Source organism: Erinaceus europaeus, chromosome 2 (genome assembly GCF_950295315.1).
Source record: "Erinaceus europaeus chromosome 2, mEriEur2.1, whole genome shotgun sequence".
Lineage (NCBI taxonomy): Eukaryota > Metazoa > Chordata > Mammalia > Eulipotyphla > Erinaceidae > Erinaceus > Erinaceus europaeus.
This window is the reverse complement of record NC_080163.1, coordinates 146379047-146405887: the sequence shown is the minus strand read 5'-3', so window position 1 is coordinate 146405887 and position 26841 is coordinate 146379047.

Sequence of the window (26841 nt, the reverse complement as noted above, 5' to 3'; positions counted from 1 at the left end):
GTTTCATTCTTCTGCATGTTTCAACCCATTGTTTCCAACACCATTTGTTGAAGAGACTCTGCTTTCCCCATGTAATAATCTGGACCCCTTTGTCAAAGATTTGATGTCCATACGTGTGGGCCTCATTTCTGGGCTCTCAATTCTATTCCACTGGTCAGTGTGTCTGTTCATGTTCCAGTACCAAGCAGTTTTGATGACAATGGCCCTATAATACAGTTTGAGATCTGGGAGTGTGATGCCTTCGGTTCTGTTCTTTTTTCTCAAGATTGTTTTGGCAATTCTAGGTCTTTTCTGGTTCCAGATAAACATTTGTAGCATTTTTTCTATTCTCCTAAAAAATGTGCTTGGGATCTTGATGGGGATAGCATTAAATTTGTAGATGGCTCTGGGTAATATATTCATTTTGATGATGTTAATTCTTCCAACCCATGAACATGGAATATCTTTCCACTTCTTTGTGTCTTTTTCAATTTCTTTGAGTAGTGACTCATAATTTTCAGTATACAAGTCTTTCACTTCTTTGGTTAGGTTTACTCCTAGATATTTTATTGTTTTTGTTGCTATAGAAAAAGGAACTGATTTCTGGATTTCAATTTCTTCTAACTTAGTATTTGCATAGAGGAATGCCACTGACTTTTGAATGTTAATTTTATAGCCTGACACATTACTCTATTGCCTGATGATTTCCAAAAGCTTCTTGCTGGATTCCTTAGGTTTTTCCATGTATACTATCATGTCATCTGCAAATAAGGAGAGTTTGATTTCTTCTCTTCCAATCTGTATGCCTTTAATTCCTTGCTCCTGCCTGATTGCTATGGCAAGAACTTCCAACACTATGTTGAATAGTAATGGTGATAGTGGGCAGCCCTGTCTAGTACCTGATCTGAGGGGAAATGCTTCCAGTTTTTCACCATTGAGTATGATGTTGGCTGTAGGTTTGCTATATATAGATTCCACTATCTTCAGGAATTTTCCATCTATTCCCAATTTTTGTAGAGTTTTGATCATAAAGGGATGTTGTATTTTGTCAAAGGCTTTCTCTGCATCTATTGATATGACCATGTGGTTTTTGGTCTTGCTTTTGTTGATGTGGTGAATCACATTGATTGATTTACGTATATTAAACCAACCTTGCATGCGAGGCTTCTATGAACAACTATATGCCACCAAGCTAGAGAACCTGGAAGAAATGAATGATTTCCTAGATACCTACCAACTTCTAAAACTAAGTAAAGAGGAAATGGATAACATGAACAGGCCCATCACAGCTAATGAAATTGAAACAGTTATCAAAAATCTTCCCAGAAATAAAAGTCCTGGACCAGATGGTTTTACAAATGAATTCTACAAAACTTTCAAAGAAGAACTAATACCTCTACTTTTAAAAGTCTTCCAGAACATTGAAGACACTGGAATACTCCCTCCCAGCTTCTATGAAGCCAACATCACCCTGATACCAAAAGCAGACAGGGACACAACCAAAAAAGAAAACTACAGACCAATATCTCTGATGAATATAGATGTAAAAATATTGAACAAAATTCTAGCCAACCGGATACAGCAGTATATGAAAAAGATTGTTCATCATGACCAAGTGGGGTTTATCCCAGGCATGCAAGGTTGGTTTAATATACGTAAATCAATCAATGTGACCCACCACATCAACAAAAGCAAGATAAGTACTTTTTAAAAAGAAAATTATCACTGATGTCACTGATAATCTGAATTCAATTAAACATGAAGATAATTAAATAGATATAGCAATGTTTTAATTTTATTGTCAATTTTGCATATTAAGATGAAACAGCATGTGTGTTTAAGGATAATTTTACCTATAGAAACTTTTCCTGAACTATATCATGAATAATCCAAGGAACAAACAAAGTAAAAAGAAAAAAAAATAATCATGAAACATAGTGTCCAAAGCTGCATTTTCAAATGCCAATAGTGAGAGATAAAATTTCATAATATTATGATAATATTGATTAGTTGTTTTGAGATAATGTTCTCTTGCATCAATAGTAACACAAGATGGGCAAGGAAAGATTACATATTTCATGACAGGAAACTGTCTTGGGAAATATGTATACTGATCCATTTTTAATTTTGAGAATATGTAATCCATTTTCACTTCAGCTCATAATATGTTTATAGTAGAAACAGAAAAATGCTTCAAACAGTATTAAAATCACTGTTCATATAATTTCTTCAGTAAATGAATTGATCTTTCCATTTATTTGATTTGTGATGATGGCATTTGTCATCCTTCCTTAGAACTGAAATCCAAATTTTTAGGCACCTCTGGTATATGGAAATTCAAGAAGAATGATGAAACTTTGTTTCCAATGTCTGACTTTGTGGAAAAATTTGTTATGAACAATTTTTTTATGTCTAAAATATTTAATTTAGGGGCTAGAGAGACAGCAAAATGGTTATGCAAAAGACTTTCATGCCTGAGGCTCTGAAGTACCAGGTTCAATTCCTGGCACCATCAGTACTTTAATCTCTTTCTCTTTCACTCACTCCCTAAAATAAACACAATATTTAAAAACTATTGAGATAAAATTTAAAAGAGGCAAGTTAGGCATGCTTTAAAAATACATTTATATCTAAGGAAGAATATTATTGTTATTTTTTTGAAGAAAATTGTTTTATACAACTGAGGTATAGTAGTTCTTACTATGGCAATTTCCTTACTGTGGTAGTTTTTCTTTCTTCACAAACTTTATATATTTAAGTTGATAGGTCAGAGAGAAATGTAGAGGGAAGTGGATAAAGAGGGGTAGAGAGACAGAGTGACACCTGTAGCATTGCTTCATTGCTTGTTGAACCTTTTCCCTGCAGTGGGGGATGGTGCTTGGCTTGAACCTGGGTCCTTGTACATGGTAACATGCACTACTAGCTGGTCCCCTTATGTTACTTTTTCCAAATAATAAAACTTTAAAAAAATACAGTGTAACTCATTCATATCAAGAAGGAGCTTATTAAACAGTGAGGATTGAAAAAACCAAACTGACCTAGCGTGGAATGTGGTAGCATTCAGGTAAAGATGGTCTGGAGATGGAGAGACATGAATATATAAGTAGAGACAGACCATGACAATGTGAATTAATTAATTAATTAATTAATTAAGTTTTACCAAAGCCCTGCTCAACTCTGGCTTATGGTGGTGGGGGGGGGGTGAACCTGGGATTTTGGAACCTCAGGAATGAGAGTCTCTTTGCATAACTAGTATGCTATCTACCCCCACCCATGATTTGTTTTAAAAAGAAACTTTTAGGTGCAATCTCTTAGTTCTCTGACACTGGACAAGTGATTTAATCATTTTTGTTTAAGATTAGTGATCTCATGTGTCCTGGACCCCCACCTCCCCAGATCCCTGTCCCACTAGGGAAAGAGAGAGACAGGCTGGGAGTATGGACTGATCTGTTAATGCCCATCTTCATAGAGAAGCAATTACAGAAGCCAGACCTTCCACCTTCTGCACTCCATAATGATTCTGGGTCCAAACTCCCAGAGGAATAAAGAATAGGAAAGCTATCAAGGGAGGGGACTGGATATGGAGTTCTGGCGGCGGGAATTGTGTAGAATTGTACCCCTCCTATGGTCTTATCAGTATTTCCATTTCATAAATAAAAATTACAAAAAATCATTAAAAAACATTAATGATCTCTAAAATGAAGGCCTTATTTTTCTTGAAATATGTCTTCACTATGATGCTTAGCAATGGTGATGAAGACATCAGAGGTCATTATGTGTCTGCTACTTCTGGCCTGTAGAACATACTACTTATAAGAAAGAGAAAATATGGGCAGTAAAATAGTTCACCTGGGTAGTGTTACTGCCTTTCTTTATATGTGATCCAGGTTTGAACCACACCCCCACTATACTGGGGGAATGGTCAGTGCTATGTTGTCTTTACCTCTCTCTATATCCATCTATTAAAAAACCTTTGACCTGGAGTGCTAAAATCCCTAAGCCAATGACAGAAAGGAAGAAAGGAGTAAAGGAATGAAGAGAATGAAAGAGAACATAAAAATAAGCTAATTATCATCCAGTTAAATTTACTGGCACCCTTTTCCTAAAATGCTTAAAGCCAAATAGATCTCTGGATCTCATGACTTTTTTTTTTTTTTTTTTATTCAGGGGCTACTTCCTATTTCCTGTGACTGCAATTGATATGCTAGAGAGCTGAACAACGAATCCTTGGAGATTGAAGGGGGGATGTGCCTTATATCACTTGCCAATTTCTATCTTATAGATACTTCAATTACAACCCATGTTTGACTTAACAAGCACTTCAGAAAATACTTTGAAATTTTAACAATTTACTTTCATGAACCAGTATGACCTGACTGTATACCATTATCAACTTTAAATATTCTTTTAATATTTATTTTATCTATTCATTGAGAAATAGAGTTTAATGAGAGAGAGAGAAAAAAAATAAACCTCAGAAGACAACTCTAGTACATGCAGTAGAATGGATCAAATTGGAAACCTCAGGGTCAACTATTTACCAGGTCACAAATCTTTATTTTTTTATTTTTATTTATTTCCTAAAAATCTTTTATCTCTGCTGACCATCAAATTCTACTTATAGAAACCATTCCTGCTGCCACAGTGTCTGTGCAATAGTTCTTTCTGATAGTCTTTGCTGCCTGATAAACACACTTGTTTCTATTCATTAAAATTTTTATATAATAGAACAATGAACATAAAAGATTCCTGAAATGGTCCATCTCTGAACTTTATTTTCTGACCCCTCCTTACAGCAGTCTTCCTTACAGGGAGCAAAAGCAAGCAAGATCCTTGACTTCTAGGAGTTTATATCTTAAGAGAGAACAACAAAATTAATGAAAGCACAAGGAGAAAAAAATACTAAAATCAGCTGGATATGTGCTTGGGAAAAATTCACATGCTGACTAAGTCAGCAGGAGCACAAACAGCTGCCCAGAAGTGAGACTTGAGTTGAAATCTGAAGAAAGCATATGAATTAACTGTGAAAAAAGAGGATGGAGTATATGAGGCACAAGGAATAATACAGACAGATTATTTTAAGTATCACCTACAACCCCCTACCCCACCCCCACAGGTTGCAACGAGGACAGAATTTTAGAGTGACAAAATATCCTTAGGCAAGTTTTCCTAAATGTTGTATACTAAGTCTTTGCATTAGCTATACTATAGAAGGTAATGCAGTTTGACCATCTGAATAACTGCCTAGATGTATATAATTAGTGACAGAACTAAAGCTAGTATTCATTTTCTAAATTTTTCAGTGAGTGATTCTTTTTTCATTAATTTAAGTTATACCCCTAAACAAAATATTAAATGTGAATAAACTAAAAAAGAAAGATGAAAGTGAATGTCTGATAAAAATAAATGGTCATATTTGTATCTAAAATTAAATTTTTAAATAAAATATTTAAAAAAAAGGGCATTTGGTAAAGTATCTAGGATTTAAAAAAGTTTATTAAAGATTATGCTTACTTTTGCCATATAACCTACATCAACTTTCCTCAAAAATATTAATAATTCAGTAAAGGCTTTCTTACTGTTTCTTTCTGATTATAGTTATTATTTATATAATACTGTATTATTTATTACCTAATGTATAAAATCCAATGAGGTCTATTTCACTTTCCTATAGATAATTTAAGTAATTATTAAAATAAGGAATGAACTCATGTAACTAGATAAAGAGCTATCCAAAGTCAGCATTTCTTTCAAATAGGTATTGCTATTTAGCTATTCCTCTGTGAATTTCTACTTGTATATCCATAAATCTATTTATACAAACACAGCTAGAAACACAAATATATTGACACATACAGTGGTTAAAGTTAATAATGTAAAACTTACCATGTGACCAACATGCTTCTAATTATTTGACAGGTAATATCTATTCCTTACTCTTTCCCATAAGGAATACAAAATAATTAACTCTATTTTGCAGATGAAAGAAGTCCATACATGAAAGAGCATGAAAGAAACACTGGAGAAATTAGGAAGGTAAGACATTTCCCAGTTGTAAAGGGATCTGGAGCAAATTTTCAAATTTCATTGCCATGACAGACTAGTACATAACTTTCAGCCATGTGGGGAATTGAAAAGAAAACAAAAACTAAACCCACAAAACTGTATTCATGGAGTATTTTGAAAACAGAACGGATATTACAGAGGGCTGTTTTAATCGTTTTGTCAGTGAGCAAGATAATGAAATAGTCTGGACTAGGAGAATTAGCTATTCAAATATTCAAGAAAATAAAAAGTTTAAGAATCAAGTTTGTAAACTGAAGACCAAACAAAAAAAAAAAATCACAAATAGCATGATGGTAAGTAGATCCTAGTTTGACAAGTCTCGGTAGATATCTTCTCCTAGGAAATATTATAATAAAAAATTACATGCAGTTTCCCTTGCTTGGGTTTTCTTGTTTACACTAGCTACTGGGACTCTTTAGCACTTAAATACTATAAGGAGACTAGAGTCTTGCTGACTATACTAACATAGTGTATGCACAGCAACTTTTTAAAGAAGCTTAATAGTTTTAGCAAAGGTGCCTTGGGCATATTATCAAGATGCTATTAGAAAGCATGCTGTTTTCATAGTTATTGATTCTCATATGTATATAGCAAGTGCTAAGCATTCATACATATTTGTTTATTGGCTTTATATCATAAATATCTTTATAGTTGCACACAGGGATTAACTCATCCATGAAAAAAGGCCAATTTTCCCCAAATGTGACTATATTTGGTTCTCTAGGGAAATAGTTGTGAAAGGAAAGATTAAATGTATAACAAATATTTGATAGTGTCATTATCATCAGTTGTTTCTTTGAAAAAATTCTAAATTTAATCCAATAAAGCTGCTGTGAAAAATAATTTTTTGAAAATGATATTAAGAAACTACATCATACACACATTACCATACACAAGGACCTAGGTTCAAACCCACAGTCTCCACCTGCACGGGGTAGGGTAAAGCTTCATGAACAGTAAGGCAGTGCTGCAATTGTCTGTCTCTCTCTCTCTCTATCCCTTTCCCCTCTTAATTTCTCTCAGACCTTTAACATAAAAATAAAATATTTTTAAATTAAACTGTATCATACAAATATAACAATAAGTTCTTCCATTTTCTCATTCTAACTCATTTTTCCTTTTTAGCACTACTTTTTTTTTAACACTACTTTTAAAGGTGATAATTAAATCTTCTCTGAAAATATGTCTAAATACAAACTTCTTTTGAAATATATGAACATATAAAATAGAATGTAAATACAAAAAATTCAAAAAGAAGGTAAATTCAATAATAGTCAAACCAAAGTATTGAAATTAGGAGTTATTGATAAATACCCATGTCAGTAGTCCAGTGTTTATGGAATCAACATAATTGCAAAGAACATGTAGTCAGAAATGCCTATCACTTGCAGATATAAAAATAAATAACAAGAATATGGCTTATCAGAAACATTTTTTATTAGGTAAAATTAAGCACACCATTTTTCTTTAAGAGGAAACAAATCATCTTTAGGACATACTAATCAAATCCTAAACTAGTTATCAAGATACCAATCATGTTACTAAAGAACCAAACAAAGAAAAGATATTATTTTAGAGCTTTTAGAATGAACATATTTTAGAGCATTTAGATAACATACATTTGAAATACGTATAGCTTTGTCTACGGCCATACCACCCTGAACACGCCCGATCTCGTCTGAAATACGTATAGCTTTGAAACAAAGGCATGACTCTTATTCCTACAGTGGAGGAAATATATTGACTACGGTGACTAATTTTTAGAACAAAATTAGATATTGAAAACTACTGAAAATTTATAATTAGGAATATGAAGATTATTTTAGGAAATGCGTCTCATTTTCATGACATCATATGTAGTAAACTAGATTCATATGCAAAGCTTAAAAGTTTCATATTCGAACGTAACAAATGCATACTGCTCAATAATAATGAAGGGTACTAGATGATATCATGGTCATGATGATGTTTAACATTTGTATTTAGAAACAACCCAAGTGCTCAAGGACAGATGAGTGGATAAGGGAAATATATATGTACATATATATGTATTATAACTTAACTATAAGATGAGATCTTCTTCGCTACAACATGGATGTTTTCCATATTTAGGGAAATGGAATCATACTAAAAGAAACAACCCATAAGAAGGGAAGATACCAATGATCTCACTCCTATGTGGAACTGAATAAAGCAATAGAAAATATAAGGTAAAACATTAGTCAAGTGTAGACTATTTCAACATTTCCAAGGTTTTATAGAAGGGAGACAGTGGAGTTGAATGAGGGATAGGAACCAATGTCCTATGTTGTAGGAAGAGGATAATTTCGTGGCAAATGACATATACTAGGACTATATGAGGAAGATGGAAAAGCTATGAATACTAACAGTCTTTATCTTTTTTCTGCCACCAGGGTTATTGCTGGGACTGAGTGCGAGTACTATCAATCCTGTGCTCATAGCAGTCTGGAAAACTCTCACAAGGCTAGACATGGACTTTCCATATGATCCAGTAATTCCTCTCCTGGGGTTATACCCCAAGGACTCCATAACACCCAACCAAAAAGAGGTGTGTACTCCTATGTTCACAGCAGCACAATTCATAATAGCTAAAACCTGGAAGCAACCCAGGTGCCCAACAACAGATGGGTGGCTGAGAAAGCTGTGGTATATATACACAATGGAATACTATGCAGCTATCAAGAACAATGAACCCACCTTCTCTGACCCATCTTGGACAGAGCTAGAAGGAATTCTGTTAAGTGAGCTAAGTCAGAAAGATAAAGATGTGTATGGGATGATCCCACTCATCAAAAGAAGTTGAGAAAGAAGATCTGAAAGGGAAACTAAAAGCAGGATCTGACTAAATTGAAAGTAGGGCACCAAAGTAAAAACCCTGTGGTGAGGGGTAGACATGCAGAAAAACTTTTAATTGAGGGTGTAGGATACAGAACTTGTGGTGGGAATTGTGTGCAATTGTACCCCTTTATCCTATAGTCTAGTCAGTCATTACTAAATCAGTAATAAAAAAAAGAAAACCAGATTAGTTATATTTCATAACTATGTTTGCAGAAATTTATGAAAATTTTGTTTGGAAGAATTCTAAATTGTTAACATGTGAGAACTATTTAAGAGAACTTCACATTTAAAAACTGTACTACTTATGGTATCAACTTTGAAATTTCTTAACATATTTATTGATATAAGAATAAAAAGCACAAAGTCTGTGGAAAATGAAAGTTTCTAAGTTTCTGTCAGAACCTCCCACTTGTTCAAACATGGTCTAATAGTTTGAGTCTGGGACTTCATTCGGACCAATATAACATCCGGAGCCTGTTTTCAGCTTTTCCTTTCTGTTCCAGATTTGTCAAGTTGGAGACCTGAGGTCTGGGCTTGTAATACAAAAGTTTTCCGAATGAATCGCTAAAATTGTTAAAAATCTGTGTGAACATTTGTTGGAATTTGGTACAAGCTATCTATTCAAAGAGGAGACAAAGGGGAGCCCCAACTGAGGGAAATGGAGCAGATGGTTAAAAACAAGTGATCTGATATTCCTGGACAATTACAATTTTTATGTGAATGAAAGAAAGGTAAGGAGAAGGACAATTTTTTCTACCTTGATAGAGCATTATATTGAAGTAATCATATATATATATATATATTAATTATATATATATTTTTTTTCAGAAAAGTTATTGCTGGGGTGCAGTGCCAGCATTGTGAATCCACTGCTCCAGTGGCCATATATATCTTTTAAAATTTTTCTTCTTTTTTTCTATTTTTTGGCCTTGTTGTTTTATTGTTATAGTTATTACCGTTGTTATTGATGTCGTTGTTGGATAAGACAGAGTGAAATCAAGAGAGGAGGGAAAGACAGAGGGGGAGAGAAAAAAAGACACCTGCAGACCTGCTTCACCGCCTGTGAAGCTACCAGGGGAGCCGGGGGCTTGAACTGGGATCCTTAGCCAGTCCTTGCGCTTTGCACCACGTGCACTTAACCTGCTGCGCTACCACCCGACTCCCTTTTTTTCCTATTTTGTTTATAGGACAGAGACTGAAAGGCGAGAAGGAAATAGGGAAAGAGACACCTAAAGACTTGCTTCACCACTTGTGAAGTGTCAGGTGGGGGCTAGCTCTGAGTGGTTGCATGTGCAATAATAATAGTGTAAATAACTATTATATTAGGGCCAGGTGGTGACACACCTGGTTAAGCAGACACTACAGTGCACAAGAACCTGGGTTCAAGTCCCTGGTCTCCGCCTATGGGGGAAGCTTCAAGAGTGGTGATACAGGGCTGCAGGTCTCTCTTTGTCTCTTTCCCTCTCTACCTTTTCTCTCCTCTCAATTTCTCTCTGTCTCCATCCAATAATAAGTAAATACTTCAAAAGATTAAAAAATAACTATTATCTATCAACTTGTTATACTCTCAAAATTATATTTTAAAAATACAACCCAAATGTCATTTTCATTTGTTATTTTTCTAGCAGATGAAAAATGGAGACTCAAAGAACTTAGATAACATATTTAGAATAATGTAGGATGCAAGTACTTTATTTTCTTCATGGAATTTATTACAGCTAACAAATTCATTTACAAATATCTTTCAGTATAAGGTAAGTTCAGTAAAGTCAGGCTTTGCTATTTGATTTACCTCTGTGACAATTGTAACTAAAGCAGCAGTGTCACTTCATGGATCATAAATATACAGCTTATGTGTGTTTGTGTATGTGTACAAGTATAATGGCAGAAAAAAAATAGGCCTAGATCTATGTAACTTTAAAACAACTCCATCTACCTTGTACTATCAAGTTTTCTCAGTTATTTTTCTTGTTCTGTCATTTCAAGAATTAGAGAACCTGGGTCCTGTCATGAAATTCAGTTATTTCCTATAAGATATAAAACATATGAACAAGAGCAGAATAGAATCAGTTTCATTTTTGTGTATAGATGTCTAAATGCTTAATACTCTAGTTCAGATTCCAATTAAATAAGCTGAGTAAAAACTCTGATGAGAAATTAAACATAATTAGAATATTTTTACTTCTTTCCTTTGGAAAAAAAACAGAAAAAATGAAAGTAACATGTTAAGATGTAGGTGGTGAAGATAAGATATAAAAAGAACAGAAGGAAAAAAAAGATTAGCTCACCCTGAAATGCATATGCAGTTACTTAGATTCTAGAAAAGAGAATTGTCCAGTATTCTCTGTTAATCCAGGTCCTAAAATTTCATCAAATGGATGAAAAGGAGTACATGAAAAGAGAAGACTTTTTTTTTTTTTTGTCACTCTCCTTTTGAAGCAATAGTTCTACTCCATTATTAACTGCAACCAAATCCCAATTGGTTCTGACCAATCTCATTACCAATATGCTTTTCGAGGACAAGGAGAGAATGGACAGCTTATAAGAACCTTGAAGGGGGGCAGAGGTAGATAGCATTATGCTTATGCAAACAGACTCCCATGCCTGAGGCTTCAAAGTCCCAAGTTCAATCCCCTGCACCACCATAAACCAGAGCTGAGCAGTACTCTGGTAAAAAAAAGAAAAGAAAAAGAACTTTGAAGGTGTAGGAAAGACAAGACTACACTGTGCAAAGGCAGAAGCATTTTCTCATTTCTCTCTGTCATTTTCCCATATTAATTCTATAACCAAAAAACCTACAGGCAAGGAATTTATTCTGGTTTATTGTTCTTAGATGCGGGAAGGAATATAAAAGGAACAGTTTATGCTAGAGACAACAATATATCTCCAACAAAAATTTTAGATAACAGTGTCTTAAGTATATATCAAGCAATATTCTTTCAGTGTCCCCATATATAACATTATATTTTGGTGTGCTGCGTGCACTTAGTAGTTTCCTTTCTGGAAACTCAAAATCAAGCTGTGAGATAAAAATATTAATGGAAATAAAAGATGAAATTATAAAATGAAACAAGTCGTTATTTATTCTCTACCTACATTCAATCTAATTTAGAGAGTGCAGATAGTAAACATGTTCAAAATTTATTTTGCATTACCTTTATTTATTTATTGGATAGAGACAGCCAGGAATTGAGAGGGAAGGAGGTGATAAGAGAGGGAGAGAGACAGAGAGACAATTGCAACACTGCTTCATCACTCACAATGCTTTCCCCCTGCAGGTGGGGACCGGGGCTCAAACCCGGGTCCTTGAGCATTACAATATGTGTGCTCAACCAGGTGCACCACCACCACCTGGCCACAACTTTGTTTTCTATAGTAAAAGTAAAACATACTTAATGTATTTTGATGGTTGTCTCATGCTGGCTTTTGGAATAAAAAAATTGAACAGTTAAACTATATGTAATTCTAAGCTCTTAGTTTGTCACTTTTCTTTTTAAAAAATATTTTAAAATTTTATTTATTAATTACTGAATAGAGACAGAGAGAAATTGAGGGGGGTGATACAGAGGGAGATAGAGAGACAACTGCAGCCCTGCTTCACCACTTATGAAGCTTCCCCATGCAGGTGGGAACCTGGGGGCTCAAACCTGGGTTCTTGTGCATTTTAACATGTGTGCTCAATGAGGTATGCCACTGCCTGCCCCCCCATTTTTCTTCCATGTACTAGCACATACACAATGGTTTACCTGCATAACACAGTAACTAAAAAGTATACAGTTAAAGTATAAAGACAAGTAATTATTATTTATTCTTTTATGATGTGTAGCTGAATAATCCCTCTTCATTGTGAGAAGTCCAATGTCTCATTTTAATTTCTCTTACAGTGACAAGGCAGTTATAAATCAAAAGTAACATGTTCATCTTCTTTGCTCACCGTATAAAATTTCCCTTAACTCTTTTTATCACCCTTCAGGCACTTTGTTATCTCTACTCACTATCTTACAGGAAGCCAATAAGGCAGGAAAGAGAAGGAAAAAAAATCAGTTTCTAGATATTATATTTCAAAACATAGCTCTCAAGAAAACAATGAAAACCAGGGAAAACAAACAATCAGATAAAGGGAAAACCTTCAGTGCCTGGATTGTGGAAATCTCTATTTCTTTTGTGGCAGTATGGCAAAACAGTTGAGAATAGTCATCAATAAGTTCTGCATTGAAAAAAGAAAAATAGACCTCTTTCTTTTTCCCAGAACAGTCTTGAGAAGACAGTAAGACATCAGAGTATGTGCTTGGTTAGGCTAGGCAAACTGGAACAAAGTTACCCAGATGCAAAATGCTCGTTTCCCCAGTAGTTACAGTAGCAACACAGTATTCTAGTGCCTCCAAGTGGGAATTTATATAGTGAAGAAAAAAAAATCATCAGAACTGAGGGTAAGGGATTTAAGACTCTGACTGATTTGAACGATCTATATGTAAAAACTCTAGAACAAGACCATCTGTTTTCCAGCCCTAAATTTAAGCTATGTTCAGCCTTCCAGAACTAAGACTCAGATATGTAGTTTTCACTGAAAAGGGGAAAATTTTCCCCATTTATTTATTTATTTTTGTCTTCAAGGTTATTGCTGGGGCACGATACCTACACTACCAGGCTACTGTTACTGTCGTCCATTTTTTAAACTTTTTTTGGATAGGACAGAGAAAAATTGAGAAGGAATAGGAGGGGAAGATAATGAGGGAAAGAGAAAGGTAGACACCTGCAGACCTGCTTCATTACTTGTGAAGCTACCGCTGCCCGTGGGGAGCCAGCGGGTTGAACCTGGATCCTTGCACATGTCCTTCCACTTCATATTATATGCACTCAACCTGGTGGGCCATCGCCTGACCCCCAATAGTTATCTTTTTTGACACCATCAAAGATTTCTAGTAAAAACAAGTTTGAATTAATTCACAGACAATAAAAAAGAAAAACATAAATTTGTAGCCTGGGAACATATTTGCCACAGAAACAACTATATTCTCTCAAAGTCTATCTTTCATAAAATTAGTCATCATTGCAATAAAACAATGTCAGTCAATCACATGTCTCAAAATACTTGTTGAATTTTTTAGAAACTTTTTTTTTTTTTACTGTAAGGCAGATTGAGATGGTTATGATGATCGTGGTGGTAATTAGTGTTGGGACTATGTGTAAGCTTGATAGAGCTTAGGGAAAACTCCCCCATACTTGGATGGAGGTCTGAGAAGATACCCTGTTGGTTAGTCTCTCTCAACCGAGGTGAGTAAAAGGGGAGAAACTCAGACTTAATTTTTCCTTCTTGACTCTCAGGCCCACAGAAACCCCAATACTTCTCCCCATTAACAGCAGGCCACATGGCCGCCTACTTTAAGATTCACTTACTCAAAGTCACCTTACCTTCTGATCACAGAAGAACACACTTTATCACACACTCCATCATACAACTCAGACCCTAGACAAGAGAAATTCCAAACTATATGGCCTTTTGATATCCATCTTCTCTCTGTCTCACCCTACTGGTTTAACCCCTATGCTTCCCTCAAATACCTTTGGATAATTAAGTTGCTTGTGTCATGGAGAATAACTGTCTTGTATCTCATCAATTCCTGTCATACCAGCCCCCTACCATAAGGGCAAGCTGACCTTTAAGAAACCTGTAATTTCTGACATATTTCAATAATTCCCTTTGTTTGGTTTTCTATTTAACTCATGTCCACCAGCTAATAAACGAGACCTGAGACCTGAGATTTGAGATCTGAGGTCTGAGAACGCTGCAGGTCTCCCCGGTGTCTTTAATTTGTGTCGTTCTTGCGTGAGCAAGAAAAGAACTGGTCCGTTACCTTTCCCCTAGAGATCACCCCGCCAGAGACCCTGATAAATTAGCTGATTTTTCTCTGACTATACAGGTAGATTACTATGTGGATTACAAGAAAAGGAAGCAAAGGCCCCCTGTGCAAATTATTTACCTGCTTGCATTCCTCCTTCATTTCTCCTGCTCTCCTTCTCTCTCTGTCTCTTTTTCCTTCTCATTTCCTACCCCTTCCTCACCTAGACATTGCTCCATTGTGGTGGCATCAAGGCAAGAGTTTATATTGTAGATTCAATAAAGTCTCTGCAAGATTGACTGAGTTTTATATGGTCTGTCAAAGATAAACCATTCTAAAGTGAGAAAAAATGAATAGTAGAGCTAAGAGATGAATGTGTATATAGGATATGTACGAAGAGGGAACAAGTCAGTTTGGCTCTAGTGAAAAATCTATTAGAGTTTGTGGGGGAAGGTGGGAATATTTGGAAACCATTCTATCATTACGTTAGACTGAAGACTTGATGGTACAAAGGTTATGGTTATATCCTCTTAGGAATAATGAGTGGAACTTACAGCAGTAGAGTAGAACTTTCATTTAATAAATAACGTTCTTGCTAAGAAAAAAAAAAGCAATAAAAGAGTTATGCTTTGTAGTAGTTTCTGCACACTTAAGTTCAAACAGCAGGGACATCTCCTACCTGCCATTTACAGTCAGGACATGGCTCTCCACAGGGTGCCTAGATATGAAACAGAATTGAATAGAAAGTATATCTTTGTAGTGATAAATGTGTTAAAAATAGTGGAAACAATTTTCAACAACTACTGTGTATGCATGGAATTTTTGGAAAGTGACAACACAAGTGAAGATGCCCAGAGGTATCTCTGAAAGGCATACACAAACCACTTTTAAGAAAAAAATAAACTAACAACTATATTGATATGTTTTCAGTAAATTGATCAATAAATAATTCTCACTGTAACTGAATAAATATTATATTTTCAAACTTTCTTTAAATGTGAATATGTTAATAGTTTAAGCCATGTGGAGCCTATAATCTATGAGTGCTACACAAGTATATTTGCAATATTCAATTCCTCTCCAATGTTTATTTTTCCCTCTCTTTCTTTCAGTCCTTCCTTTCTTTCTTATTCTCTTCCTTCTTCATTTAAAAAAATTATTTCTTTATTTTTACTGTTGTTGTTATTGATGCATTGTTGTTGGATACGACAGAGATAAATGGAGAGAGGAGGGGAAGACAGAGAGGGGGAGAGAAAGATAGACACCTGCAGACCTGTTTCACTGTTTGTGAAACAACTCCCCTGCAAGTGGGGAGCCCCGGGCTTGAACCAGGTCCTTCTGCTGGTCCTTGCGCTTTGCGCCATGTGCGCTTAACCTGCTGAGCTACCGCCTAACTCCCCCTTCCTTCATTTTTAAGAACATAATCTTAATAGTGACTCTAAGAAGGAGACATGGAAGGTGAATAAATGACTAAGTTCAAAATTTCAAATATGTTTGTCTATTTTTGTGTGCCTTAAATAACATATTAAAAAGCACTTCTATATTAATAAAGTGGGTAGATTCCTGTCAGCTACTTGCCACTATATTTTACTTCAACCATCATCAACATTTTCTAAGGTAAATAAATACCTTTCTTTCTTTCACTTTACAGAAGAGGAATTTGGATTATAGTAATGTCATATTTCCCCAAAATGCAAAACTTAGTAAGTTAAACTAAGTGGCTGTCATAAATCACCTATTCCAATCAGAAGGTCAAAACATTGTAATGATAAAAAGAAGCTGCCTTTGGAATTGCACAGACTTTACCAAAGCCAAGTCTTTAGTGAACTGAGTCAATTTTTTTGAAATATGCTACACTAATTAGTTCCTACCCATCAAGTGATACATCTAAGGGAAATGCTCTATGATTCACCAATAAATGTAGCAAATGGAGATACAGTATAATGTTAGTTGTCCTCCGAAAGTATGACAGTTCCCATGGACTTACTTAACTAAGTATTTGAAGAAAAAAAAACTAAATCAACACAACTCAATAAACATGTTCTTATTCTATTGACCCAAAATGCATTTTTAAAGAATTCTGACAGTTCTGTTATTGTAGACATTGACAGAAATATTCACTGTCAAAAGAAATCTACTAGCTATCTTCTCTGGCTATCTGTGTTTTTAACGCTAGCCATTTCAAAGGTATCTATCTGCACAGTGGCTAGGAAAATGCCTGTTGGGAAGCTAGAGGCAAAAAGCTTCTCTGCTTAAATGAGAAAATATGTGACAAATACATGGCGTAAATTTATAAATAAAAATGCCTTTGGCAAGTCTGGAAGTAAAATACCAAAACAGTGCTGCTGTCACTGAATTTATGCTACTTATTAGAATCAGAAGTAGGCAAAGAAGGCAGATATTGACAATTTGTTGAGATAGCATAACAGTTATGCAAAAGAATTTAATAGTAAAATGAACCATGCTTTATTGATAAGTACTCATACATATTTATTTCCCTTCTCTAATGTTATATTCATGATATCTTTATAGTAAACACCCCTAAATAATGCTTATTTTATAGGGGTCTTGGGGGAACTAAAGAAGATAAGCTATCACTAATTTGCCTATATCACAAGACCAATCTTTGGAGAACTACAAGAGTCAAAACCACGTCCCTGTACACTGGAATTTGTGTGATGATTTACTAGACTATAATATTGCTTAGCAAATGGGTTTTGAACTCATTTTCATTTTCTTTAAAAAATTTTTTTATTATCTTTATTTTATTTATTAGATAAAGATAGCCAGAAATTGAGAGGGAAGGGGGTGATAGAGAGGGAGAGAGATAGAGAGACACCTGTAACACTGCTTCACCACTTCTGAAGCTTCTTCCCACTTTCTTCCCTGCAGGTAGGGTCTGGGGGCTTGAACCCAGGTTCTTGCGCACTATAACACGTGCACTTAACCAGGTGCGCCACCACCGGGCCCTTCATTTTGTTTTTCATTTCATCTATACAGTATTTTTAAAATATTTTTTTAATATTTATTTTCCCTTTTGTTGCCCTTGTTCTTTTATTGTTGTTGTTATTGAGAGAGGAGGGGAAGACAGAGGGGGAGAGAAAGATAGACACCTGCAGACCTGCTTCACCGCTTGTGAAGCAACTCCTCTGCAGGTGGGGAGCCAGAGGCTTGAACCGGGTTCCATAGGCCAGTCCTTGCGCTTCGTGCCCTGTGCGCTTAACCCACTATGCTACCGCCTGACTTCCTATACAGTATTTTTTTAAAGATGCATGACTGGGAGTGGGCGGTAGCACAGCAGGGTAAGTGCACGTGGCGTAAAGCCCAAGGACCAGAATAATTATCCCGGTTGGAGCCTCTGGCTCCCCACCTGCAGGGCAGTGAAGCAGGTCTGCCAGGTGTCTATCTTTCTCTCCCCCTCTGTCTTCCCCTCCTCTATCGATTTCTCTCTGTCCTATCCAACTACAGGAGCAACAATAATAATAATAGCCACAACAATGATAAAAACAACAAGGACAAGTTGAAAAACAAGATCAGAAACGAAAACACAAGTAGAACCTGAAATGGAATTGGCATATTGCACCCAAGTAAAAGACTCTGGGGTGGGTGGGTGGGGAGAATACAGGTCCATGAAGGATGATAAGTGACATAGTGGGGGTTGTATTGTTAAATGGGAAACTGGGGAATTTTATGCATGTACAAACTATTGTATTTACTGTTGAATGTAAAACATTAATTCCCCAATAAAGAAATAAATTTAAAAAAAAAACAAGGACAACAAAAGGGGAAAAAATGTTCTTCAGGAGCAGTTGATTCATGGTGCAGGCACCGAGCCCTGGTAATAACCCTGGAGGCAAAAAAAAAAAAAAAAAAAAAAAAAAAAGCATGACTATATTACCTATAAGGAAGCGACATTTCAGAGGGAATAGATTTCTCAACTGGCATAATTAATAAGCAGATACTGATCCAGAAGGTGACTTCCCCCAAGAATTCTGGTTATTTTGAACTGCTGCTTTTACTGTTATATTTGTTGCTTCTTTTAGGAAATGCTCATTTCTGAGACTTATGCTATGAAAATTTATTTCTAATCATCTACAGAAGGGTGCTAAGTTTAGACCAGCAGGAAGTTTAATTTTTCATAATTTACAAATACCTTAACAATTTCAAAGCCTTCCCTAAAGAACTTTCTATTGCATTTGCATTCTTTTTCAAAGAAACCTCTCATGTGATTATTGCTTTGTCCTCAAATGACAAGTTGCAAATGAGGCATTTTCCCTTAAAATGTTTTCAACTTGGGAAAATAATTTATCCAAGCAGGGGACCTTCCTCTCTGACCACAATACCTGAGAACTGTGGAACTTTGATCATCAAGTTATATTTTCTTACATTTCAGGAATTATCACTAAGAAAAACAGCATTGAAAGATTTCTAATGGCAGTACAGAAGAAGAATGGTATTTTTCTAAAGCTTAAGTTTCTGCTAAAGTGAGTAATCACAGGTACTACAGTGCTTCTGGCATTAACATCCCCTGGACTTAATTCTAATGTTGAATTAAAAAGTGTTTCCCTCTTATTTGTAGAGCCTTAACCTTAAATGAAAATGTTTGACAGTAAAGTGATAGACAATGATGGTAAAGTTAAAGCATTCTTATCACACAGCTAATTGAATAACACATTTGAAATTAATTTGTGACCTATAGACCCTTTTTATGGTAGTGGCTGTAAGTATGCATATCATCCCCAAACACCAAACAGAAAAATTTCACTTTCTAGAAGCCAAGCATTCTATGTGTCACACAGCCCCCAAATGCATACAAAAACAAGAAATCATATGTATTATATTATATATGTATTATATTGTTTATGGCTTTTCTTTGTTCTTTGAAATATTTACAGTTCTAGTAGCTATCTCTAAGTGATCGCTGAATACTATATCTGAAGAATGTAAGGCTGGTGTAGCTCTAATGTTAGGGTGTGATCAAAAAAAGTAAACAATTCTGGTGTAAAATTCCCAGACAACTGGTCCTTGAAGAAATGTGACAATGTGATGCTCCATCAACCACTTTTACTGCAAAACTGAGCTCAGAAGGTGATTACTCCCCATATCCATTTACATAGAAAGTTTGCATCTATTTACTGATGTTATTTTATTTCAACAATAAATTTAATTATCCTCTTCTTTTAAAAAGTTTTAAAAATATTTTAAATTATTTTTTTAAATTATTGGATAGAGACTGAGAGAAGTTAAAAGGGGAAGGGGAGGTAGAGAGGGAGAGACCTAGAGAGATGCCTATAGCCCTGCTTCAACACTCATGAAGCTTTCCTTTCCCCCTGCAGGTGAGGACCAGGGGCTTGAATCTGGATCCTTGGGCACCGTAATGTGTGTGCTTAACCAGGTGCGCCATTGCCTGGCCCCTAATTATCCTCTTCTCTAGTGATTTCCAAATCATTTTTGGAATGAAACTTAATAAATAAAACCTGTGGACTTTATAAGTTAAAAAACCGTTGCTGGGACCAAAGTGGATCTGCAGTAGAATATAGTTCTTATATTCATGAGACCTTGAATTGGATTCCCTGAATTTTTAGGATAGCAAAGGACGGGATGGGACGGGTGGGGATGGAACAGAACAGAACAGAACAGAACAGAACAGAACAGAACAGAACAGAATAGAATAGAATAGAATAGAATAGAATAGAATAGAATAGAATAGGAGTAGGTGGCCATAGAAACATGGACTACAGGTGGCAGTCCCAGAGCTGACTGACCCAAGATGACCTTGGCACCTGTGATCAAGCATGTGGGAACTGGTGACTATCTGAGAGCTGTGATGTACTGTACATAGGCAGAAGTATCACTATCCTTTACCTGTGATGGACCAATTAATCACAAGGACCAAGAGTACTCTGCACAGATATGACAAATCATGAACAATACAGGGAAGGTTATTAAGAAGACTATAACAAACCAGGAAGCTCCTGACCTCCACACATTTTTTTTCTCTTTATGACTGCTTTTCCCTCATTTCTGGGGATCTGATGTATAATTGTTATGCCTAGAAGTTCAAGTCCCTATCTCACGCAAAGAAGACCAGAATCACATGCAATAGCAAGAGCCTTTATTAGGAAGTTTAAGCTTAGGCTGCCGACACCCTTCCAAGCAAGGGGAGAGTCTGCGACCTCAAACACTTCTCTTCCCACCTTTTTATAGTTATCACAGGGTGGGTGCAAGTGGAAATATCCACACGGAACAAGGAACAATTGGCTTCCGGGCAATAGCTGCTCTCAATATTCGGGGCCCCTCTCCAACCCCACATAATCATCTTCTAGTAAACTTCCCCATAATCCTTTCTAAGAAAGTCTCATGGTTCCTATGCTCAGTAAACATTTATTTGTGGTGTTGATAAGAATTTGAAAGGTACCGAAGTGGGATCATGTACACCCCAGGTATGAGCATCACATATAAAAGAAGAAAAAAAAATTAAAACATCAAAGATGGTATAACAGTGCTCTGCTATCTCTCACTCTCTGCTTTTTAAATTTTATTTTATTTTGGATAGAAGTTGGGAGGGGAAGGGAGAGAAAGAGAGAGAGAGAGAGAGAGAGAGAGAGAAGCAAAGAGATACTTGCAACAGTGCTTCACCTCTTGCAAAGCTTTCCCTCTACAAGTGGGGGTCTTTAGGCACTGGAGTTTGTACATTCAACCAGATATGCTGCCACCTGGCCCTCTCTCTTTTAGTGACAAGCAAACAACAAAAGCTACTGATTGCCTGCTTGCCTTAATGTAGCATGCCTGCATTGCTACAGCAACTTGACAAAGGTGGTTTAGTATGTGCAGACCATTAAAGAAAACATTATGAGGACTGGGGAGGGGTGTGTGTGGGGGGGATATTCTGACAAAACTGACCTAACAGTTCTAGGGATTTAGAGAGTGAGAAATCCTATCAGTTATGGATGGTGATCATATATTGAAGATGAGGAATTCTAGTTAAACTGACTCAGTAGGATTTATCCTACAGTTGGATACTTAGAGATAAACACAGAAATCCAAGAGAGAGAGAGAAAGAGAAGGCCTTAGCAGAATTTGGCCATGGAGAAAATATTTGATAAGGCATAAACCATTATATTCTATTATTTTCACATATTTAAAATGTGGAATAGAATAATTATGATTTTCTAAGAAAAGAACTTGTAACAGTATTATGTGAATTGTCTGGTTAACTTTCATACCATTTGTAATTTTTTTTACATTTTTAATGTTTCTGTTGGCCTGAGTTTTTTTTTTTATTTTGCATGTCATTTGTTGGGAGTACTTTTAAAATGAAATTTCCAATTCACACATGGATAAAAACTTTGAAAACTAGCATAAATTGGAGGTCCTGATTTCTCTTAATCTTAAAAGAGTCTGAATTCCTGATCCACTTCATCCAGATATGACCCTACTTTTCTCTCCTTCAAATAATTTGGCAGTTGTGTTCTTTCAGATCATCAAAGTCTTTAAGCCTGGATGTTTACAGTGATTTATTTAGTTTTTCCCTTAAATGACTAAACTCAATTTACTTTATAAGCTGCTGACAAGTCTTAGTTCTAGATATAAGATGTAGGCATAGCCTGAGAATTTCCTACAATTTAGATGAAGAGAATTTAATTTAATAGAAGCCTAATATAACTCCAAATGAAAACAGGGTTTTGATAGGAAAATGACAGAGATAAATTTCTGACTGATCAAGATATCTACAGATCAGTGATATATATCTATATATTTAATAAAAGACATATAATCATATCCTCGAATATTATGTTGTTGCATAAATAGTTATTTATTTATATACTATCTAAATCACTAAAATGATAGCACACATAAATACCTATCTCATAGAGGTAAAAACCAATTAAGACAACATGGGAGATGGGTAAAAAAAAATGTAAGCAAGGTAAAAATACTATCAAATAAAAAGTGAAATGACTATTAGTGAAAATCAAAAACTATTATATGCCACAAATCTAAATGTCATTTCTTGGAGAGAATAAAATCAGGAAATAAATGTGAGTGTAAACATATTTCACAACTATCTCTTCCTATGTGTGTGCAAGATTGAAAATATATATATCGGCACACAAACATTGTAGGGGACATCTTAGATGACAATTGTTTTCTGGGAGATCTTGTAAAATCATAACTTCACAAATAATAACACTGAATATATTGAATAGTGAATACAAAATACTTTATTGCAAATTTTACATTTTACAAACACAAGTTCAGTTCAGAGTTTAAAAGCACAGAGCCTACATTTACTGGAACAAAAAAGAAATTACAAAATCAAAATGTACACTTGAGTTTAAAATATATCCAAAAGTTCTCCAACAGTGTCTATGCAAGTCTTTGCATCACAGAAATGCAGACTGCATCTCCAAGTGCTGTCGATTTTTACCTTAAAAATAGATTTGAATTCATTTACCATGGGGCACAGAGGAAAAGAGAATGAATCAAGAGTATCTCAAAGTAAAGACGCTTAGACACAAGAGACAGAAGATGTGCAGGAGGTAAAATGTAATTTTGAGGGGAAAATCATAAGATAAGATTGGATTTTTCAGTATAATTTTTCTGCAAATGCAATTTGTAACAAGTTATATTGTCTGTAAAAGAATCCCTACTGTACTTCTAATGTGCTTTTTTAGTATCTGAAACATAAAAGCACATCAGAATACATCATGTGCAAACCATGGCATTAAACAGATTAGAAAAACTAAATGTCATATAGTAACATGGTTGGTTCTTGTGCAGTTAATTTAGTAGAAAGGCACAGAATCACTGCAGGAAACACTTTCTCTTATAAAGCACCCTGCAGCTAAAATACCTTCTTTTTTTTTTTTTTTTTTTTTTAAGGAACAATAACTTTGCTGAAGTGATAAATTTAAAGCTTGTGTGGCTTTAGGATGGCACCTCAGCCAAATTTTTCCTAAACTGGATTTTGTATTGAGAGATATAGAGGTTAGAATGGACAGGTAAGGCGTCCATCTTTCTCTGTCTTCTAGACTCTCCCCATCTTACCATTTTATTTTGTAGGTTCACTTGGTGTTACTTACTCCTTGAAAATTAATATCTCAAATATAACCTCCTTCATGTCATTGACCTTCCACTTTGCTTAGTGTATTTTTTAAGGCTCTTGATTTTTATACAACCTTATGGTCAATGCATTACAAAAGGGCCATTTTTCTATCTTACTTTAAAATAATAATACACTGTGACTTGATATTATCTGGCCACCAGGTCAGGAGAGTTAAATTGAGCATCATGTATTCTCCAGTGGTCGTGAAGCAAAGTCCATCACTCCTGTTAATTAGAGATTTTTCACACTGGCTCTGACTGAAATCACCTTGGTTGCTTGCTCCAGCTTTCACCTGATTCTAATTAGTCCCCTTGGACCATTAACCTAGCTCCCTCATCCCATTGCTACCCCTACTTCATGATTCATCTCATTAGAAAAACTGATAAGTGGGATCCTAATATGTGCTAGGTAAGATGTACAATTGTGAGCTCACCACTAAGCAGTTTGCTAATGATAAAGGATGGTCTTTCTTATGGCAAGCATTACAGAGTATCATTGCCTAATGCCCTTTAATTTGGGTAATTAAGCATGTCAACAGAATAGATAATTTTTTCACAGTGGGGGTTAAGGGGAAATTGGAGCACAAAATATACCTTACCCTGGCTGAGGAGGCATCTCTATAAAGCATTTAAGTAGGCCTAATGGTGGTGCTTTACATATTGGTGACCAAGCAATAACTACTCTCATGGCCTACTGAATTCAGAATGAAATAACACTTGCAGAAAAATTGAAACTTAGGCAAAGAAATATGGGGAGCAGAATAAATAACTTTTCTCAAAGATGCCTTAACCTTAATCTCTGGAACATGTGAACGGATAACCTTTTATGGTGGTCAAGGGATTTTGCCTATGTTAGTAAGTTTTTGGGGAGAGATAATCTTAGTATGAGTGAGATAACCATAATTGCAAGAATTCTAAAGAAAAATAGCCAAGAAATGATAAGTGAGCAATGGTTATAAGAAAAAAATGAAATATTCTTTTCCATACCTTAGATGAAATTTGAAGGAATGATATTAAGTGAGATAAACCAGAAGGAAAAGACTGAATACCAGATGATCTTACAAATAGGTGGTACTTAAGAAGCAAGGGTAGAAAGGGAAAAACAGTGAAGCTTGGGCAGTATATGGCATATTACATCAAAGAAAGGACTCTGAACTAGGGGAAGTTGGATGGAGTAGGCATTGGATGAAGGCGGACTCGTGTTGTTGGTGGGAGTGGTATGTTGACACCTATCACAGGAAGGCAAGAGACAGCACCCACGGTATCAACATATCCTGTACATAATTATTTCCCTAGTACAATGATAAAAAAGGACAGTAGTTAGAGAGATTCAAATTTTCTAACTTTGAAGATACAGTAAAGTTACCATGAGATAAGACTTGCAACAATGTTTCAAAACTGGGAAGATAAGAAGCATATTTTCACCTAGAATATCCAGAAAGAGCGTAGCCTAGTTTATCCTACTAAGGTACCATTTTGACTTTCTTATGGCCAGAACTATAAGATTTAAAAAAAAAATGTGTGTTGGTTTAAAGCACTCTATTTGGAATGATTTGTTACAACAGCACTAGAAAACCAATGCAGGTTGGGATTTAAGAGAAAAGTGTAGTTAGTAGAAAGACCAAGGGATGCTTGTTCAAGTTTCTTTCTTGGCACCTAGCAGGGTATGGTATATAATAGAAGTTCAATAATTATTTGTTGAATTAGTAATTACTTTTTGAGTAAGTTTGACATGCCAAGCTATGTGGGACACAAAATTCTCCATTTCTGCAACTATATACTGTATTTCAAAATTATTGTTCTAGTTCTATATCAGTTTTTTAAAAGTGATAGCTAGACATCTCCTTTTCTTTCTTTTTTTCTTTGCCTCCAGGGTTATTGCTGGGGCGCAGTGCCTGCACCACAAATCCACTGCTCCTGGAGTCATTTTTTTTTTCCTTTTTGTCGCCCTTGTTGTTCTATCATTGTTGTGGTTATTATTATTGTTGTTATTAAAGTCACTGTTGGACAGGACAGAGAAAAATCGAGAGAGGAGGGAAAGAGGGGAGAGAAAGATAGACACCTGTAGACCTGCTTCACCACCTGTGAAGTGACCCCCACCTGCAGGTGGGGAGCTGGGGGCTGGAACTGGGATCCTTAAGCCGGTCCTTGTGCTTTGTGCCATGTGCGCCCAACCAACTGCACTGCTGGCCCATCCCCTAGTCCTCTCCTTTTATAAGTAGGAGAAGAGACTAAGAATGTGATAGCAAGAACACATGTACTTCATTAAAGGATATATATTAGATAAAATGTTAGTTAAAATAATGAAAGTTAGATACTCTCTTCTCTGATCCAGCTTTCTAGCCTTTCTTCCAACTATGACCACCATCTCCCCAGACAATAACCTGGGTTCACCTGTGTTGTATGCTTCACATTGGTTTTAGTCTCACCCCCCCCCCCCCGCCTCTGGGAGATTGTGGTATGGCCCCTGCTAGTTTCACGGGCCTCCTTCTCCCTGCCCCCAGGTCCCTAAGGACTTCCAGAGTTCCTGCCGCAGCCGCTGGAGGAGAAAGATGGAGGACAGATCTGTGTGGTGATTGGTTTGGGTTAGTTTTTGAATTGTTGTTTGTGAATAAAGAAATACAGCTTCCCGGCCCAGCTGTGTGTCCGGGAGTCTCTGTCTACTGCTGCAAAGCAAGCCCGGCCTGCTAGAGCCCTGAACATCAATGACACACCTGTATATCAGATGTCAGGCTTAGGCAAAAACTAATAAAGTCATGGGCCCCTTGGAATATATCTAAAATAGACATACTAGCTTTTTTCCAAAACAGAGACCCCAAATCTTCATCTGCAATATTCTTGCCTTTAGGTTCATGATTAGTCAAAAATTTGTTCTGCTTTATATCTTAACTCTTTTTTAGCCACCAGGTTCCAGATGCCATCATGATGCCAACTGGACTTCCCTGGGCAGACAACCCTACCATGTGTCCTGTAACTCCACTTCTCCAGA